This window comes from Triturus cristatus, chromosome 3_2 (genome assembly GCF_964204655.1).
Source record: "Triturus cristatus chromosome 3_2, aTriCri1.1, whole genome shotgun sequence".
Lineage (NCBI taxonomy): Eukaryota > Metazoa > Chordata > Amphibia > Caudata > Salamandridae > Triturus > Triturus cristatus.
The window spans coordinates 863,287,992-863,308,309 of NC_140584.1; the positions used below are offsets into that span (position 1 = coordinate 863,287,992).

Below are 20,318 nucleotides of genomic sequence, written 5' to 3' on the forward strand. Positions count from 1 at the left end.
GGCATAGTGGGTCTACCAACTGGGCAGTACAGGGCTAACATATGTGCGGAGTTATCTAGCTGTTACTCATGATGCATGCCTGATATGCACTGTGACCAATTGTTCTTGTGCTCATGTGTCAGATGTATACAGGTGACTGATGCATTTCGGTTTCTTCTCCTTGCCCACAGCATCATCATCCGCAACCGAGGAAAACACCTGTATGGACCTGGAGGAGGGACCCAGCGACAGTGCCGCCAGTGCTGGGCAGTCAGAAGGAGCCAGTGGCACGGTGGGCGAGGGGAGTCAGTCAGAGGACCTGTCTGGACACGATACCAGCTACGACGCCGACGGGTCCGACGCTGACCTCCTCGAGGAGGCGGAGGCTGCAACACCAACTGGCAGCATCCCCACATCTGTCCCCACCTCCTCCATTACCATCTCTGCCCCCCCAGTTGCTCCCGTCCCTTCTGTCTGTGCAAAGTCCCACCATGTCTCCTTCGTCCCAGGCACCGCACCCCCTGCCCCTGTCACCCCTGCTGCCCTCAGTGAAGAGTCTGTGGACATACTGCGGCAGTTGCGGGTTGGGCAGGCATCGGTGCTGACTGTCCTCCACGGACACACTAAACTGCTCACACAGATGGTGTCGTTCATGGAGGGCATGTCAGCAACGATGTCTGACCAACGCAGGTTTCTGCGGTCCATGGACTCTTCCCTGACGGCAGCAGTTTCTCTCCTGCAGCGCTCCGTCCCCCCCCTACCCCGGACCCATCCACACTGCCCTCTCCCATGCCTGCCCAACGCACACCCAGACAGTCACGGGCACGCACCCCACCAGACACATCCAGCACACCCCCAAGTAAGGCACAGCGCACACTTCCTGGCACGCACACTCATGGGGATGTAGGCACACCCACAGGGGCTGGGGGCAGACGACATACACGCAGCCACAGTCGCAGTCCGCAGTCCTCACAACCCTGTTCCTCCAAAACCACTCCCCTTAGCTCCCCTGCCAAACTGTCACCTAAGGAGACCTGTATGGTTGAGCTGGGCCTCGCCCCCACTGAGCCACCACCCCACAAGCGGGCGAGGAAGTCCCCGGGCACGGGAGTTGAGTCCCCCACCATGTCCACCCCCTCCCCCAAGAGCGCTGCACCCCATCCCTCGGCCACCACACCCTCCGTTGGCCCTGGGGTATCTTCAGGTGCAGGGGTTAGGATGGAGGCCCTAGCAGCAGTGTGCAGCGCTGAGTTCACCTCCACCTTTGGTACTGCCCCACCCCCTGTGGTGGAGACGTCCACCCCTGCACCCACCACACCTACCCCTCCCCCTCATGTCCCTGCGGTGCCTGGTCCTGCCACAGATGATGCCCCCCCCCCGGTCGACAAACCTTGAGGTTCCTTAGTGCAGACAAGGTAGGGGTGGACGCGGTCCCCTACGTCCACCCTTGGACTTGAGAAATGGACTGGCCATTGGCCTTTGTACATAGTATCTTTTACATTAATTTATTTTTGGTGCTGAATAAAGCCTTTTCTTTTACTTTCAACACTATTGCATTTCAGGTACTTGATGTTGGTGATGAGGCTCCGGGAGTTGGTGTTCTGGTAATGTGTTAGGGTTCTGAGAAATGTTTTTGTATGATGGTCATGAGGTGGACCATGGTATCTGTGTGCCATCACAATGTCTCTGCAAAGAATCATTGGTACTGTGTGTTCATTTAGTTTGGAGACATTGTCCCAAGGAGTGTTCCTTCCTCTGTGGCACCTGACATCTTCCCTGCAAACAGTTGCTCAATTGTAGTGCTGACCTGTGCCCACATTTCCTTTGTTGGTGACGGATCCCTTCAGCAATGGCCATGCCTCCTCACCGATGTCTCCTGCTGAATCGTCTGTGCCATCCTTGCTAGTCACTGTACTTGTGTTTTGGGTATGTAGGAATGCCTTCAGGGACAAATTGGCCCTTTTCAGCACTATGCATGTGTGTAATCACGGCCTACCACACAAATGGTACTTGTTATGCAGGGTATTTGGGCACCTGACTCACAATTGTGGGCATTGTATCTGGTGGAATTGAACCCTATTCCTTCCATGAGAGACAACATCTTGGTGGCTGGACCAGCACCTGTACATTCCTTACACTCCTGGGATGTGTGTGACAGTGTGTGTTCACTTTGGCTATCTTAGTTTTGTATGCAGTTTCATGACTATACAGTCTGTTGACATGAAATCAGGGTGTGTATTGTGCTGCATCCGCCATGGGTGGGTATGCATGTGTTATATGTCCTCACACCCACATGTGGTCTGTCATGCAGTATGTGACAGACATCCATCGTCCTGGGAGTGGGACCCTGCTGTCAGTGATGTGTTGTAATAGCACTAAAATCATAGTCCAAAGTTAGGGATGCGTCCATACCACCATGTAGGTGTGGTCATCTGATGATGATGTACACCCCCCATACCACTGCTGGGAGTCCTCTGCACCCACCCCTCATAGATCTGGACACTGCTGGGAGTCATATGCACCCACCCCTCATATGTCTGCACACTGTTAGGAGTCATATGCACCCACCCCTCATAGGTCTGGACACTTCTGGAAGTCATATGCACCTACCCCTCATATGTCTGGACACTGCTAGGAGTCATATGCACCAACCCCTCATAAGTGTGGACACTGCTGGGAGTCATATGCACCCACTCACGCACCCCCTTGGAGCAGTACACTGCTGGCCTGGACCTACACTCACACCAATATGAAGGTAACATGCTGGGCCAGTCCTCTAAGCCCACATTCCTGGCGTGTGTATGCCTCGTATTCCAAATGCACTGGTGCCGTAACGGGGTATGTGTGACACGCACCGTACTCACGCATTCATTGCGTGTGTACAGTCTGTATCACTGTTCTAATGGTGCCGTAGGGGTACGTGTGGTATGCACCGTACCCACGCATTCATTGCGTGTGTACGGTCTGTATCACTGTTCTAATGGTGCCGTAGGGGTACGTGTGGTACGCACCGTACCCACGCATTCATTGCGTGTACGGTCCGTATCACTGTTGTACTGTGCCGTAGGGGTACGTGTGGTATGCACCGTACCCACGCATTCATTGCGTGTGTACGGTCCGTATCACTGTTCTAATGGTGCCGTAGGGGTACGTGTGGTACGCACCGTACCCACGTATTCATTGTGTGTACGGTCCGTATCACTGTTGTACTGTGCCGTAGGGGTACGTGTGGTATGCACCGTACCCATGCATTCATTGCGTGTGTACGGTCTGTATCACTGTTCTAATGGTGCCGTAGGGGTACGTGTGGTACGCACCGTACCCACGCATTCATTGCGTGTGTACGGTCCGTATCACTGTTGTACTGTGCCATAGGGGTACGTGTGGTACGCACCGTACCCACGCATTCATTGCATGTGTACAGTCCGTATCACTGTTCTAATGGTGCCATAGGGGTACGTGTGGTACGCACCGTACCCACGCATTCATTGCGTGTGTACGGTCCGTATCACTGTTCTAATGGTACCGTAGGGGTACGTGTGGTACGCACCATACCCACGCATTCATTGCATGTGTACGGTCCATATCACTGTTCTAATGGTACCGTAGGGGTACGTGTGGTACGCACCATACCCACGCATTCATTGCGTGTGTACGGTCCGTATCACTGTTGTACTGTGCCGTAGGGGTATGTGTGGTACGCACCCTACCCATGCATTCATTGCGTGTATACAGTCCGTATCACTGTTCTAATGGTGCCGTAGGGGTACGTGTGGTACGCACCGTACCCACGCATTCATTGCGTGTGTACGGTCCTATCACTGTTGTAATGGTGCCGTAGGGGTATGTGTGGAACGCACCGTACATGTCCACTTCTGTTGTTGCGGTACGCAGGGGTTGCTGGCCACGCCCCCCCAAGTGACCAGACCCTGGTGGTAATGTATGGCCTTCATACTATAGGTTAGGCATTGAGTATGGGGTTTGTTTCCTGCCCCTCACCCCCACCCTGGCCCCTGGGTGTTGTTCTCACCTTCTGCGGCGTGTGCGTCGGGTGCGGTGCACCAGGTCGTAGGCCAAGAAGACTGGGATAACACATACGACGGGGTTCATGGCGTGTACATCGCGTACCGGGGCTCCGTTGCGTAGCGGTTCGCGTCGGACTCTGCTTTTCCGGCTGTGTTTGACTCCCGTAAAAAAAGAGCCGTACGGAGTGACGTAGGGACGAATCGTACTTGCTGGGCCGGGAACCGCTGCCTGAATACGTCCGGACGTCGCGTACAAGCTGTTCCGGATCAGAATCGTAGGTATTTTTTCCACGTACGGTCTTTTGTATGATTCGTACGGAAATAGGCTTTCTGTACGAATCGTACTTCCTAGGTTGTAGGGACAGTTTACCGGGTGCGAGTCGTACGGAGAAAACGCTCCGTACGACGATTCGTAAGGCCTTTTTCCAGGATTGGAATCGGCCCCTTAGTGAGTGGGCTTTTAAAATCCCACCACAAGCTGTTGCTGGCCTAGGGCATGCGGTTACGCTCACAGTAACGCGCATTCCTCGCATCGCTCGATCAGGCGCCATCTGGCTTTCCTCTCGCTTGCTCTCCCAAGCACGCACTTCAACACTCCTCCCCCTTCCCCACCACCGAGCGCGTCTCTTATTGTAAGGGGCTAGGGTTGCGTCACTATGCCCAGCTGTCCCCGTCCATCTCCTCTGCTTCCTTTGATGCCCCTGTTTGACTTGCACTCTGCTGGTGCTATTGTGAGGGCCGCAAATTTTTAACTCTGCAGCAGTTCACTATTTCACTGTAAATTAGCTTTGCAGTTCTATATTGTGCACACTCACAAAGTTATTGCCGTGCTTTACATGCGGCTTAAACAAGCTCCTTCAACCATACAGACGTGGCGTTGCCCGTTGCCTAGGTTTACAGCTCTCATTGGCAAGAGGAACTCTTCCGGGCCTTTATCCTATTCCTGGCTCCCTACTCTCAGCCCGCTATGCACCAGGCTCATCGCTGTGCCTATGCCTTTAAGGGAAACCCCCAGCCCGACCTCTTCCTGGCTTCGTAGGCAGGCCCCAGGGGTGACGCTCGCTCTTCTTTGACTACGCTCACCTCAGACGCCCACCACTCACTGCTCATCTCCCCGCTCGATGTTCCCGGGTCCCTTTTTGAAGACCACTTTTTGTTTTGCTAACCTGCACTTTCCCATGCCTTCTCCTTTTTGAAGACCACTTTTTGTTTTGCTGACCTGCACTTTCCCATGCCTTATAAGAAAACAAGTATATTTGAACGTCAATCAACCACATTTTCATAAGCACTAAAAATGTCTGTCCAAAAAGAGGATACCCTCCAGCCCCTAAAGCACTTGAATTTAAACACGGGCTCCATTATATAACACACCGCAGAAGTTATACTAGTGTGATCAGGTCCTGGATGTTCACGGCCATGATGAGTACGTGAGCAACTGCAGCGCACAACTGCAGATTCACTGAGAAACGGTGCCCACCCATAGCGTTTGCTTCCGATGGACAGCCCAGGCAAGTCATTAACTAACAACTGCTGTCAGATCTGTTTGATGCGGCACACGCAGAATTTTCGACGTGTCAAAATGAAAATAAACCTCAGCCTCTCCCCCCGCAACGGAGAGCTTCGACAAGTTATGGTCCCAAAAGCACAGACCATGGAACAGAATCCTCCGAATCAAGGAGGTTACCAGCTCCGTTGAGGTCACAAACACCTGGCAGTTACCTAGAAATGTCCAAAGCAATACAGCTCGGGCATACGTTTTATGGCAGGTTACTCGTGCACACTACCTTACGCAGACTTCTGAACACGAAGCACCGAAAATACATGCTTTATCTGCTGACAAAGACTGTGATAGGCAGGCGCATATCATCTAGAAAGGCAAATAATTACACAGCCCAATCGGCAACAACATAAGAAAATAATAACATAACCTGGCGTTTGTGTAACTGCGTGCACGCACTGAAATAACCCAATGGAATAGGTGAACTGTGAAGCTCCAGGCTAGTGCCTACCACCGGCTAGCGCATGCTAGGGGAAGATGAACGCGCACGAACCCGGGTTTTGACGTGCGCGCGACAACCTTTGCCTGTTGACTGAAATGACAGTCTTCCAGAGAAACAAGCATTTACAATGCAACGGTCTCGGCATTGGTAAAGTTAGAGCTATTGGCATTGCTTATGGCATTATTTTTGTTTATGTTTTTGTTTTCAAAACATTTAAATAAACGGCATTGTTAAAAACAAAAACAAACTAAAATAATGTCATGAGCAATACCAATAGCTCTAACTTTAACAATGCCGAGACCGTTGCATTGTAAATGCTTGTTTTTATTCTGTTTCTGCAAATTGCCTAACCACATTTCATAGCTCACAACCACCTCTCCTTTAAAGCCATAACCAATCTAATACGGAAGCGCCACTCAACCCACCTTTTGCGCGTCCTCATATAGCCCCTACTAATTGTTACACAAAGAAACAGGAGGAGAGGCATTGGATGGTTTCCTTTGGAGCACAAGATATATCGTAATAGCCACCAATAACCACTGGATTAAGCACTAACCTTGGGTTCTGAATAACGTGTTACTCGCCATAAAGCGCTTCAATACCTCCTTCATGGATAGGAAGCGCTATAGAAATATGACAAGCACTACAGTCTAAATGGGAGGGGAAGTGCAGTTTCAAGCTCCCCTTAAAAATGCACGGATCAGAATACCTTTAATAATAATACCACCCATTTCCTGAAAGAAAAAGACGGTGGGACACAAAGCGACCTTTCGCCCACGCAAGTAAGGCAGATGTGTTTTAATTAAAAGGCAACGAAATAGAGACGGGGAAACTTGAGGGACAAAAAACAGACGTTGGCCAAGTACTAGTGCAATCGCTCTTCTAAGCCGACACGAGTTGCCCCTCCCAGCCCCCGGTGCCAGATATGAAGATCTTTCAAATTCCGCAAGTGCAGAGTTTCTACAACACACCAGGGGCGTGGCAAGCCTCAAACAGTTGTACCAACACTCAGACACCTGTGAGGAGGCCTCAAACAACCGACAGGATCTGCCCCTCAAAAGCACCCTCCCACCCAAAAAGTCGACGCCTCTTAATGCGTTTACCTGCTAAAATAAAACTATGGAGATCCGATTTAAATGAATTTCAAATAGCGGAAACCGACGCCAGAGACGAAAAGGGCGCGTTTTACGGGTGAAAAGATTCATATTTAATTTCATCGACAGGAGAGCGGCTACCGGTCTGGTTTTCGAGGCCGGACCGGTCATTTTGCTGTCTCACGCGCAGCAGTTCAGTAGCATCACAGAAAGACTGGACCTTAATCTATCAACATCCTCGTAGGGGCTCACCATTTCCCCCCAAAATCCAATGTAAGATCTCTATCACCCCCAAAATGGCCACTTAACTGTCGAAATATCAGTTAACAGCTTCTCACCTCGTGTAGTTAAATGACATTTTCTTCCGTTCATTAAAATAAAAAACACACACTCAACAGATGCACTTTTGACCGTAAATGTGTCCTATACAGACACCCACGCAATGCAATCCCGATTAGCGTTGATAACAGCTCCACGTTCCAACCCCTAGAGTAGATCATACGCCAAAATGACCCCCGAAAGACGAATCTAGTCAGCAGCACGGAGGCAACACAGATCTCTGAAAATTGCGGAAAGAAGGTAATTTTAACATGAAATTGCTACAGATTGGCACAGAGCGCACGGATATAATGTATTTACTCAGAGTAGATCATACGCCAAAATGACCCCCGAAAGACGAATCTAGTCAGCAGCACGGAGGCAACACAGATCTCTGAAAATTGCGGAAATAAGGTAATTTTAACATGAAATTGCTACAGATTGGCACAGAGCGCACGGATATAACGTATTTACTCCTTCAATAAAATTGTAATCGCCCAGCCCCGGTTTACCGAACAAACTTCCCCTTGAACTCTTACCATGTTGGGAAAGAGCTTGAAGCTGGCCTCGAAAACGAAGGACCTTCCCTGGGTTTTCAGAGCAGCGGACTGAGAGCTCGCAGACACAGCTGTTCCCAGTAGAGGCAGCCACTGTGTTTTGAAGGCGCCGTTCTCTGCCGGCTTGCTGTTAAAGCAACAGTACTCCCAACAAGGCAGAGCAAAAGGCACACCACTGCCTTTCTCCGAGGCAGAGCAGAAATGCCTCGGAGAAAGGCAGCGGCATTTTCGGATTCGGGGGCGTGTTTTGCGGTGTAACGAAACGGAACGCAAAAAACACGCCCCCGACCCGAAAAAGACGGGCCTTCAACGGAGTGACTGACCTGTTCTCCAGTGGCTGGCCAGCATTCAAGAGGCCAGCCAATGGAGAACAGGGGAGAAGAGGGGCGGGTGTAAGCCCCTCTTCTCCAATTCATTAAATCTCCGGACTTCCGGTCTGCCGACCGGATGGTCCCGAGACCTAAAAAAGGACTCTTCTGGGTCGCTCGGATTTTGCTGATGTGCGTAAACTCAGGCTAGATGAGTTTACGTTACATAAAGAAGTATATAAAGTGTTAGAATCCCCTCATATCGCTGTGTATGTCTGTTTTCTCTGGTTGTTTCATTCATGCCTTCTCCATTTGCCCTCTGCCGAATCTCTTCTTTTATCGTGTTTATTTCGCCTGTTCTCTGTCACCTTCTTCTCTCTTTGGGAATTACACTGTTCATTTTCTCTACACCTCTTTCTATCTTATCTTATCATTTTATTTTTCCTTTCGTCTTTTATTTCCTTTACGTGTTTTACTGCCAGTAGCGGTCCGTGGATGGAGTTCGGTGGGGCAGTGAGGCGGGGCGGGGGAGGGTCAACGTGGGGAAATATAAACACCGGAATACGGATGAACGGAGGTAAGTACACATTTAAATAAATAAAATTAATTTCGTTGCGCGCGCTGCATCGCATTTTGCAATGCAGCACGCGCCATGGAATTCGGTTTATTTATTTAAATGTGACTTACCTCCGTTCATCCATATTCCGGTGTTTACATTTCCCCTCCATGCCCCTCCCCCACCCCGCCTCACTGCCCCACTGAACTCCCTCCACGGACCGCTACTGTTTACTGCTACTCTCTTTTCTCCGTGCTTCGTTTTCGGCCCGCTCCCCCGCCCTTTTCACTTCCCTCTCTGTCAAGCACTTTTCCCATCTCCGTGCCTTCCCTCCTCAGCCTGCGAGCTGCCCCGGGCTCCCGCCTCTGGCAGATCTTATCTTTGGGCCTGTGCACCTCAAGAGAGAAAACCCAACTTTAAAGGCAGGACTTCAGGGAGGCTGACATAATGTAGTCAACAACCCCCCCCCCCCCCCGCACACCCCGCACTTTTAGCCTCTTGAAGAAACCTCGGTGACATCTGTATCCATTACGAGGAGATGTTGGCGCTGTTAATTGCTTATTGGCCTTTACCAGGACAGTGAAGATTTGTATTATATCAGGGGTCTTTTGCTGTTTGCGTCAGTCACTACTCACTGCACCCTACCACACTCACGGAATTTCCCTATTCAAAACCTCATTACCTATGGTTTACCGCTGTAAAGGGTGAAAATGATGGACCTTTTGATGACTGTGTTTCACCAAACAGGAGACTTTACATAAATATGAAAATTAAATGCAAATAATATTAGAGGCAATAATGAGAGTGGTGAGTTCTTTTAAAGGGTTTTATTTTAAGTCAATAGTTAAGGTTCTCTGACTCTTTATTCATTAGTCAAATATCAATCAGGTTACAGCATTGAAAAATAGGAAAAATAGCATTAATACAGAACATATTACAGTCTGCATATAAGCATCACATAGGAAGGGAAATGTGGCGCAAATTGTCAGTCAAAACTCTTAAAGAGTTTCTAAGAAAAAGAGTAAGTCTTACAAGGTTAATCAAAAATTAATAATGGCAAAATCTCCCATAAAGAGAAATGAATGCAGTTTAGCACCTAAAATCTAAATCTGTTCTGATCCTTTCAACTCTTTCTCTCTGCCTCTGCTTCGCTGTGCTAGTCTGTGTCTCTGTCTCAAGCTGCACAATAGCCCCCACAGAATGCAGCCCCTCCCAGTCTCTGTGTCCAGCACAGAATTTGGGCCTGGCTCTCAGAAAAAATGAAAAAAGAAAGAGGGCACTCCTCCCACTTGTAAGCCATATGTCAAGTAAAAGTTCACGTGCTCGGTCCTCATAGCTGATCCAATCAGAACTTCAAGACACATCATCTCCCCATGGGGTGACCGGATACGTCATTAATCAGGCGTGTTAAAATTTCAGTCTTGTGATTTATGAAAAAAAAGTGTGTTCTTCTCTCCACGTTTAAACTACAAAAATATGCAACCTAGTGAAGGTGAAGGTCGAACGGAAAGCGGAGGCAGGATTTATTAACAAAGTCCTTTCATTGAAAGTTTGGTAGGGAAGAGGAGCACATTCCATTCTGAGTGTTCAAGGGCAAAAAAACTACAGAAAGCTGAGTCCACTAAAGCAAACTAAAATCATGTGGTTTTCTACACTGTGAAACACAATTCAGCACATTTCTACTCTTGCAAAAATACATGATGCCATTTTGAAAGTACAAATACATTTTCTAAATTATTGTGCATTCTATAGTGAGATTACATATGGATTAATCACATATAAACATGGCTGTTCAACGAATTAAGCATGTTTTCACATGAAAGCACCTCCAAAACTGAAGCATTCTGATCAGGCCCTATGTTTTCATCTTGCTTGCGCCACAATCTGCGTGCCATTTTAGAACTCATGTCTGCAGCTTTTTGTCATATAATAATGCATACATTTTATAGGTGAAATCTAAACTCCATCACAAGCATTGGCATAGCCAATAGGTCTCGCCTTTGGGACCTTATAAGTGTTTAGCCATGCAACAGTTGATGTTGTTGCACCAAGGATATTGTGCTGCATAATTAAATACATATAAGGTCCCAAAAGCAAGACCTGTTGGCTATGCCAATGCTTGTTATAAAGCATAACTCAGCCAAGATGGTGTCCACCCGCTGTACTTCTTGACAACAGGGTGACTCGGAGCAACCCCTTTCAAAGAGCTAGCATGTAAATATGACCCAGTTATGAAGTGACGTACAACAAATAAATAACATGAAGGGATTGACGGCAGCAGGGGATATGGTAAGAGACGTCAGTGGGAGTTAAAGATAATGGCAAAAAAGAAAGACAGAGGGTCATGCATGAGATCACAACAGAGGAGAACACAGGGAAGAAGGAAGAGGCTCAAACCGAGAACAAAAAAGGAAGAAATGTAATAAAATACGGGCTCACTGAAAGCACCTGGAGAGGAACCGGAGATGGGGTGAGGGATTCAGAGTGAAGCTAAGGAAACAGAAGGAAAGCATACAACACAGGGCAAGGGATGATAAGTTGTGAAAAGTAAAGCCACAAGGGACAGAATATGGCACCTCAACTGGCATCAACAATGTGTAGGGGATGGGCAAAATAGTTCCCTAGTCCAGGTGGATTTCAAAGAGGCCAATTGTTTCGGAACTGGAGGAGGTATCATCATGAGGGTCACTGATCTGAAGAGAACATACCAGCCTGCAAGTGTGAAAGCATATATTTTCCTGGGTTAGAACCAACTCAGATGTTGTGGGACCTGTTAACTGCCCCTTTCCAGCAAGAGGGACACCCTAGCCCGGGACGCTCCTTTGCTGGAGTAGCTGTGCGCATAATAAATCAACATAACATAACATAAGGTAGTGTCATGTTGGCTGAGGCAGACCCCCCAAGCATGCCATTCAGTGGAGTAGCCGGAGTTTCATAGGCCGTAACGCAAACAAGAAAACGAGCTCCAGGGTTGGTATTAAGATATATCTATCATTGGGTGTAGTTTGCCAGTCACCTCGGTGTCACTTATGCTCATTCTTGCAGCCTTTATTGTTTGCTCTAATACGGAACTCCTTCTCCCATTCTATAATTTTTTCCTCTCCTTTCTTTCACCCACTCATTTTGTTCCATCTGTTTCTGTCCTAAATAGACACATTTTGCTGATAACTGTTTTGAAGGGGAAGTCTGTGATTTGAGGGACAAGAGTGAGATCCCAGTTCAGCCTCTGTGAATCAGACCTGGAGCCTGAACTGAATTTAAGCTTGGACTCTCATTGAATGAACTGATTTGAAGTACTATTGACGTGATCATTTGAAATGAACTTTGACCTGTGCTTTGTTAGAAATAATACAAAGAGAATTGTTAAAAAGAATTAAGAAGATTGCCTAGGCCCCTAATGAAGGAGCGTAAGGGTGTCATTTAGAAGAAGACGGAGTAGGGTGATAGAAGATATTCCTCTTACATATGGAGTTACTTATATTCTTCTGTTAAGTCTGTGTTATGGAAAGGGACATTTCCAATATTATTATTTGAACTATGATTTGGTACTCTCTGAAGTTGCTTTGTTCAAGTATTTGAATTGTCATCCAAATGGAAACAGTTAATTGTTTCCTTAGACCGAATTTGACAGTGGACACTGCTTATACTCATAGAAACAATTTGACATGTTTTTAAACTGATGTTGAGAAGAAATATTTGATTTGACGGAAGACAGGAAGAGAGCAATGGATTAAAGTGGGAAAACAGGATGGGATCAGAGAAATAAAGGACAGTGGGATATGGAAGAAGCGAAACATCGAGACTTGGAGTTATGCCTGCACTTCTTCTAAATTGGCAACAAAAGGGAAATTATGTGTGAGTAAAGATACATTTTTGTTAACACTAAGTACATGGGTAGACGAGACTGTAACCATATTTTTGAATATGTAGGACTTTGGCTTCTGTTCTTGGGAGGGCAAGATCCCGTAATTCCTGGAGTTTTTTTCTTTGTGGGGAGCTTGCATACTTCAAATTGGCCAGGGGATGGTAGGGTACATGTTATTTAGGTGTAGTTTTCCCAAAGCTTCATCATATGGAACCTCTGAATGATCCTGTGTGGAAGAAAAAAAACTAGAACTAAACGAGGTAGTAGTGGTGATAAAATAGTGGGAGAAATTTTTGGTGTAGTAATTCAATCTTTAGGTGTAATACTGAACGATCTCAAGATTAGAAAATTGTCTACCATAGTGGATAAATTGTTCACAAGTACAGCAAGCTCCTTGTTGGCGGAAGATACTGAAATGGTAGCAATGAGATACATGGTTTTGCAGAATCATCTTGCGTTAGACATCCTTCTGGCGAAAGAGGGCAGAATCTGCAAGACGTTTAAGGTCCAGCTGTACCTATATTTCAAACAGGAACATTACTGGTCTGAAAGGAGATTTTAGGAATTAGAATCTGCAGGTGCTAGAGAAGCAATTGAAAGTTGATTTGCTACAGTAGGAAACCTTGGAAGTGGAATACTTGCTTCCTTTGAGACCACTTGTGACAATTGCCCTTTGTGCAATATCTCTGGTTGTAATCTTCAAGGGGTACAAGTAAATAAAGTAAAAAGGGAAGTACAGGAGAGAAGGGGAATAAAGAGCAAGAATGTGGAAATGGAGGAGATTCAGTGTAGATTTTATGATGACCTGAAACATCAGGAAAGTACTAGACAAAAGTTGTTGAGAACTTTAAAGTTTTGATTTGACCTCACCTGATAAGAATTTATGTGTATGTTATTGTGATGGCTAACATCACCATCAGAGAGAGCATTGGAGTAGTGCAATTTAGACTCCATACTTTACACGTAATTATTGCGCAATTTCATATTTATATTTTGACATCATTTTTACTGTGTGCCTTAATAATATGAACATGCGTGAACATTTAAACACATTAATGAAATGTAACTATTCAGAAACGGAAACTTTACAAACGTGCACTAATGTTCATTTGAAATGCTTACATGCATTTATTATTCACATATTATATTTCAAATTATTTTTGCATAAGTAAACTTGCATTCTTTATTTTTCTTTACTCTGAAAGTTATGTGTGTGTATGTATAATCATATATTTGAAATGTGCATTAAATGTTTAGTTTAGGTAAGCCCGATTAATGGACCTGATTCTGATATATACTTTGCTTGGTTAGCATGTTCTTTCTTTTGCAGGTGCAGTCTCAAGATTTTATCAGCGAGAGAAAGGAGTATTGTTGTGTTTATTAGTTTATTGATAGTAAGATCTCAGAAAAGAAATCTTGCCAAGAAACGTGAAGCCCTAATGACCTGACGAAGCCTCCTGTACATCGTGTATTGGAGGGAAGCTCCAGGTTACAGTAACTGTTCAATTTCTATGGGATGGTAAACTCAGGGAGCCATATTATCAAAAACAGTGATAACATTATCGCCGCTTAAGCAGCAGGAAACTGCCACTAAAGTGGCAATAAAGGGCTTGATAATATGCCCTAGAGATTTCCAATAGAAGCCCAGGTTCTGGTGTGAAGGACCACAAATCTTGATAATATGGCCCAGGGAATGATGCAAATGCACACCACAAAAAGTGAAACGATTGGTTCCTGGTGGGGAGAGAAGAGATATGAATGTTGCTGAAGTTTCTGTTTCTTTTAATTAATGTTCACAGTGCTACGAGACAGTGCAGATATCCTCAGACTTTGAGGGGTACAGATCTCTCTGCTTCCTTTATTCTCGCAATTGTTAAGCTTCATATTAAACACGTATTCCAATTCTGAAAGACATCTACTGGATTCTTCACTATGCTGACACCTTCTCGCATTTCTTAATTTCCTTGAGACCCCACTCTATAAATCATCTTTATTCTAAACTTTGAACCTCGATTAGATGATTGTAGAACTTATTCATGTTTAGAAGAGAGAATCGGAGTTTCTTTAAAGAACACCAATTTCTAATTCTTAAATTTTATATCACTGTGGCTGTCATTAAATTGTATCTTATCCTACTGAGTCTGAACTATTCCGATATCTAAGCTTGCCAGCTGTAATCTTTTATCTTTTTGATATTCTGCTGACATGCATACATATTGGACTGACTATTAATTAGAAATACATTTCCTTGACTTCAATCATGATTGCTGGTCGTTATTGTGTGGCCAAATGGGTCTCACAACGATTGAATTGCTTTATTATTGCTTACTGAGTTGGCGTCTCAGTCAACTTAAAAAGGTCCATCAGATGAGAGATTGTAAATCACGCACCTGCACGATCTCGGCTGGTAGCTTGTCAGATGGTTTAGTTTTTGAGACGGAGGGAGTTACTACATCTATAGGACAGCTTCAGATTTGCCTAAGCCCAGTCTTGATCCCAAAGTCTATGTCCCGATTTGCAGGAGTAGCGGTATTCCAGAAATTTGTAATGAAGTTGTAACAGCGGAAGAGTGAGCATTAATAGCGTCGGGAGTTGCAATTGCTCATGTCTAGCTTGCTGTGTGCAGTAATTGAGCGAGAAACTGGAGCAGGATTGATGAGTTTATTCGTAACTACATGGTCGTAGAGCCAGAAGGCAGAGACTCCACCAGGCTCAGCAGCCCAAGATCAACAGGAAAATATGCACATTCTACACTAAGCAACAGACAAAGTTCTAGTGATGACATGAAACATTCTGCAATTAACAGGATACACATTACTACACACCACCCCTTCTTCCCAAAACAAAAAAAAACAAAAAAACAAAGAAATATTGCTTGCAACCAACCCCACCATCTGGATTCATAGCAACGCAAACTCAGGCGAGTGAAGTGTGCTCCACCACAGTGAAGTGCACTGTGAAGGCATGGAAGAAAATTGCGAGATGACTGAATATAGAAATGCTGTATTCACCGCTGCTCCCAGCGATCTGCCACCCTGCCCTGGAGGTCACAAGGGAGGTGCAATGTCGCCAACTTCTCAGTAGGGAGGGTATAGCTACATGGGGCGACCTTTACATAGGCGGCACGTTCCGCACTAAAGAACATCTCTTTGTAGATAGGGAACCTGAGTATGTGAGATTGAGACAGAGTGTAAAAGCTGCAACCTCTGCCTACCCTGGCGTACCCCCTACAATGAGCCCACTGCAAAGCCTCCTTCAGAACGCGAACTCCGCCAACGTAGTATCCCAAATATACCACACTATACAGAAAGAAACACGCGCACATGCGGCAACCGGCAGAGGGCAGTGGGAGCAAGAGATAGGGGAACCCATTGACAAGAAGAAATGGCAACATTGCTTTAACAGATATCGGCCAATAGTTAGCTGCGAATTATTCAATATAAATATCTCCAAAGACTGTACTACACCCCCGCTAAGTTATTTAAGTTCAAACTACGCGATAGTGATGCCTGTGACAGGTGCGGAAAAGAGAAAGCAGGCTTTCTGCATTTGGTATGGGAGTGTGCGGAGATTTGCCTATACTGGAGGAATGTTATAGAGACGCTGGTGCGCATGATCTGTAGCAGCTCTCTTGGGCAGCAGATATACCCTCAGAATATCGAAGATACACAGCACTGGGCCTCTTACTGGATAAGCGAAGGGTGGCATGCAAATGGGGCAGAGGGAGCGCACCTAAATTTAAGGATTGGATCAGAGATATCCTCCTTTGGCAAGAGCAGACATTGATACATGCAGAACTACTGCCCACAGTCTCTAGACCAAGGGATATATGGGACTCACTGCGTGCATATCTGCCTGCAAACCCGGGTGCAACTGGCATCAATAAGGACCCACCCCTCCCTCTACTGATTAGACAAGGTAGGTCCGAAGATACAAAACAAGAAATGTATACCCTCAAATGCACGCAGCCCCTCTCAGAACAAAGCGCATGCCCCCCAGGGCTTAGGGCTAGGAGGCAGCGAGCGGAGACAATAGGGAATGCAACACTATTTTAGCGCAAAACGGCCTTGTCCAGTTATTTCATACACATGGAGCGGACTCTACACTAAGCAGTAAATGCATTAAAAATGGAAAGATGATACGGGTGTGTATGTATGGCAATATTAATGGAATTCTTTTTTTTTTTTTTTTTTTTTGAAACCGTTTATTGCAATCTCAAATAGTTACAGGTATGGGCCTACAACCGTCTGGCCGGCCGCTAGAGTGGCAGAAGCATATGACATATATACAGAAAAATCTCTTGGCGGTGCAAAAAGGTAAATCAGGAGATATCAGTAGTGCAGGCCACATAACTCCAAACCCACAATACGGTTTCCTTTTGTCGAAACACAACAACACAAAAAACCACACCCGCAAGGCAACCCGCAATCCCAAGTGACAGCACGCGCTCCTTAAGTGGGGGACCCCAACCAATCGCCAAACTCTGAAGAGGGGAATGAGAACAGATCAGGGACTGGGGAACCACGTGCCCATGGCTGGGGGAGGGGGTCGGCTAGGGGGACGGAGCTGGTGAGGCAGCCGGCAACAGTGGCGGCTCGCAAATACCCCCGCGATAGGCGTTCCAGGGGCCCCAGATTTTCACCCACGCCCCAGGCTTACCCCTCGCAACATACACCACCTTTTCACGAAACATACACCAATCCATGTGTTCTTTCCAGGCCGACACCGCCGGGGGCCTCTGGGATCCCCACAATTGAGCAATGTCACGCTTAGCTATCATGTATCCCAGAGTCACCCACCGCGTCTGCGGAACCGAGTAGTCAGTTGGCTCCCACACATTCAGCAAGCATCTCCTCGCTTCAGGCAACAGCGCGACACGCGTAACCACTCGCAGGACCTCGTGCACACCACGCCAGAATCGCTCCACCTTTGGGCATTCCCACAGAATATGCAAGAAAGTTGCCAAAGCACCACAGCCACGCTTACACAGTCCATCCTCAGCAAAGCCCATACGTAGAAGCCTTGGCCCCGTCACGTAAACCCGGTGGAGGATCTTAAGCTGGACGAAGCGAAGGCGAGCCGGGATTAATGGAATTCTTAGACATGTGAATGTACTGCAAGTACACTGTATGCTGCAATTAAGAAATATTAATTACAAAAAAGGAAGACTTTTTACCTGAATCGAGCAGGTTTTGCAGAAGATCTGGTACTCCTTCTAACATTAGCAGGAGGCACCAAACTTTGTTGGGCACATGTACCTGAAACATTAGAATTTGGAACCTCATTTAACAAATTGGTAAAATTTCGAGAAGCATTAGAACCATGAACAACTTTGGACACTTTGGACAAATTCCACCAATGCCCACCCCCAACTTGAACAGAATTTTCACCAATTTTGACAACATGGACTGATTTGCAAAATTTGCTTTCCACTTTCTTTACATAGACCGAAGACTTAATTTTGACATGGTCACCATCGTTAAGCTAGGACAACTTAACACCTTTCTTTGCGTCAAACCATTACTTTTGTTCAGATTGAGTTTCAAAAACATTCTCTTTAACAAGATACATTAATTTATTGACATCAGAGTCCGATTTCAACACCTTAGACATCCATACGGGTCTGAAGGTGGTGTTTGCTTTCGTTCCCATCATGAGCACAAAAGGTGCAACCTTAGTGGATGAGTGGGGCGTGGTCCTGTAGAACCAAATCATGTCATTGAGAACTTGTACTATGTCATGATTGCCAGCTCTAGCCCATTTGACACACTCCCCAACAATAAAATTCATCCTCTCAACTAGTCCATTTGTTTGAGGATGATAGAGTGAGCTCCTTATTTGTTTGACCCCTGAAGACTGCAGGAAAAGCTGAAATTCACTGCTCACAATTTGTTTTCCATTATCAAAAACAACCACTTCTGGAAACCCTTCCCTCATGAACACATCCATGAGAAAATCAATGATGACATTAGTATTAGCATCCTTGACAAGCCTTATTTCAGGCCACTTGGAAGCATAAGCCATAAGAACTAGGAAGTACTTATTCTGCCTGCACAAAATGTCATATGGTCCCTGGATATCAATCCCCACCTTCACCCACAGATCATCAGGACACTCAATTGGGAGTAATGGAGGCGTAAACACTTTGAGACTCTTGTCTGAAGCACAACAGACACAACACTCACAGACCATGTTTTCAACTTCAGTGTCCATTCACGGCCACCAAAAAGCATCACAAATGGTTGCTTGCTGAATGTGGCACCCAGGTGTCCTTCATGAGCCCTTTTCATGATGTTCAACCTGAGAGCAGACGGAGGAATAAGCTTGTCACTTCTCAACATTAAACCATCCTCTAAGGAGATTTCGCTCTCAACTTTACAAAAGGGTTGCAACAAAGGAGAAAGCACCTTTTCACGTGGCCAGCCTTTTATTACCAACTCATGAACATCTTGCAGAACAGAATCAGCAAGGAATGCAGGCCTCCATTCCTCTTCAGAACCCACTTTAATTTCAGGAATATCCAATGTGGCAACAAAGCAATCCTCACAGCCCTCGTCAACAAGATCTTTAAGTTCAATTTTGTCTTGTTCATTACTACCAACTGGAAACCGAGACAGAAAATCTGCCCAGAAATGTGCTTGACGTCAAACTGATATTGCAACAGTCTAGTAACCATCCTTAAAATCCTGGGTGTACAGCATTTACTAATGTTGTCACCCAAAATGTTCTCTAGTGGTTTGTGGTCAGTGAGTAGTAGAAAACACCTACCCCAAACATAGGGCGGAACTTCTCTATGCCCCAACAACAAGTTAAAAGCTCTATTGCAGTTCGGCTGCTCTCAACACTCTAGTGGCAAAATCAGTGGTTTGCTCCACACCATCCACTGTTTGAGTCAACATTGCTCCCAAACCAACCTGGCTGGCATCAACGGTAATACAGCAGCTATAAGCTGGATCAAAAGGCTTGAGAGCTTTACAATCACTTAAAAGGGCTTTCACACGTTCCAGAGCATGCACACATTCATTACCCCATTCAAAAGATACACCCCTTTATAGAAGTGCACTTATAGGGCGAACAATGATGGCAAAATCGGGAATTAATCTAGAATAATATTCACATAGCCCTAAGAAGGATTTCACCCCACATTTGTCAGAAGGGGCAGGGGCATTGATTATGGGCTCCAATAAACCTGGGTTGAGACTCACACCTTCTTGAGACACAACATGTCCCACGTATTCCACCTTTTCACACAAAAAACTCAAATTTTTCAGATTTCAGGACCATTCAGTGCTCCTTGAATAAGGAGAACATTTTGTGAAGCATGGCATCATGCGTTCAAGTGTCCTCCCCAAAAACCAAAACATTGTCTTGGAACACTAGGACTCATTCTAAGTCCTTAAAAATGTTGTTCATAGCCCTTTATGTAAATTGATACTTGTATAGCGCACTACTCACCCACAAGGGCCTCAAGGCGCTTGTACGAATACCGCTGTGGAACCCATCCTGGCTTTCCCTGTGAGGCGTCCACTCCTGGGCACCCCCAAGGTGTAGGCCAGGCATCCTTTAGCATTGTGGGGGCCGTTGTGGAGATTAAGCAAGCTATTGCCCAGAGTTGC

At 46.1% G+C, this 20,318-nt stretch overlaps 2 long non-coding RNA genes across 4 annotated transcripts in view; one reads left to right on the forward strand and one right to left on the reverse strand.

Annotated features, from left to right (window-relative positions):
• LOC146858334 (uncharacterized) overlaps nucleotides 1-20,318 on the reverse strand; it is a 446,373-nt gene that overhangs the window by 284,341 nt on the left and 141,714 nt on the right. For all 3 annotated transcript variants that reach the window (XR_014979682.1, XR_014979683.1, XR_014979684.1), the window contains one exon: nucleotides 17,879-17,960. This is a non-coding gene — a long non-coding RNA (uncharacterized LOC146858334). The remainder of the gene's footprint in view (nucleotides 1-17,878; nucleotides 17,961-20,318) is intronic.
• The window catches only part of LOC146858335 (uncharacterized), a 362,152-nt gene that overhangs the window by 167,063 nt on the left and 174,771 nt on the right, over nucleotides 1-20,318 (forward strand). The gene's annotated exons all lie outside the window — the stretch shown is intronic.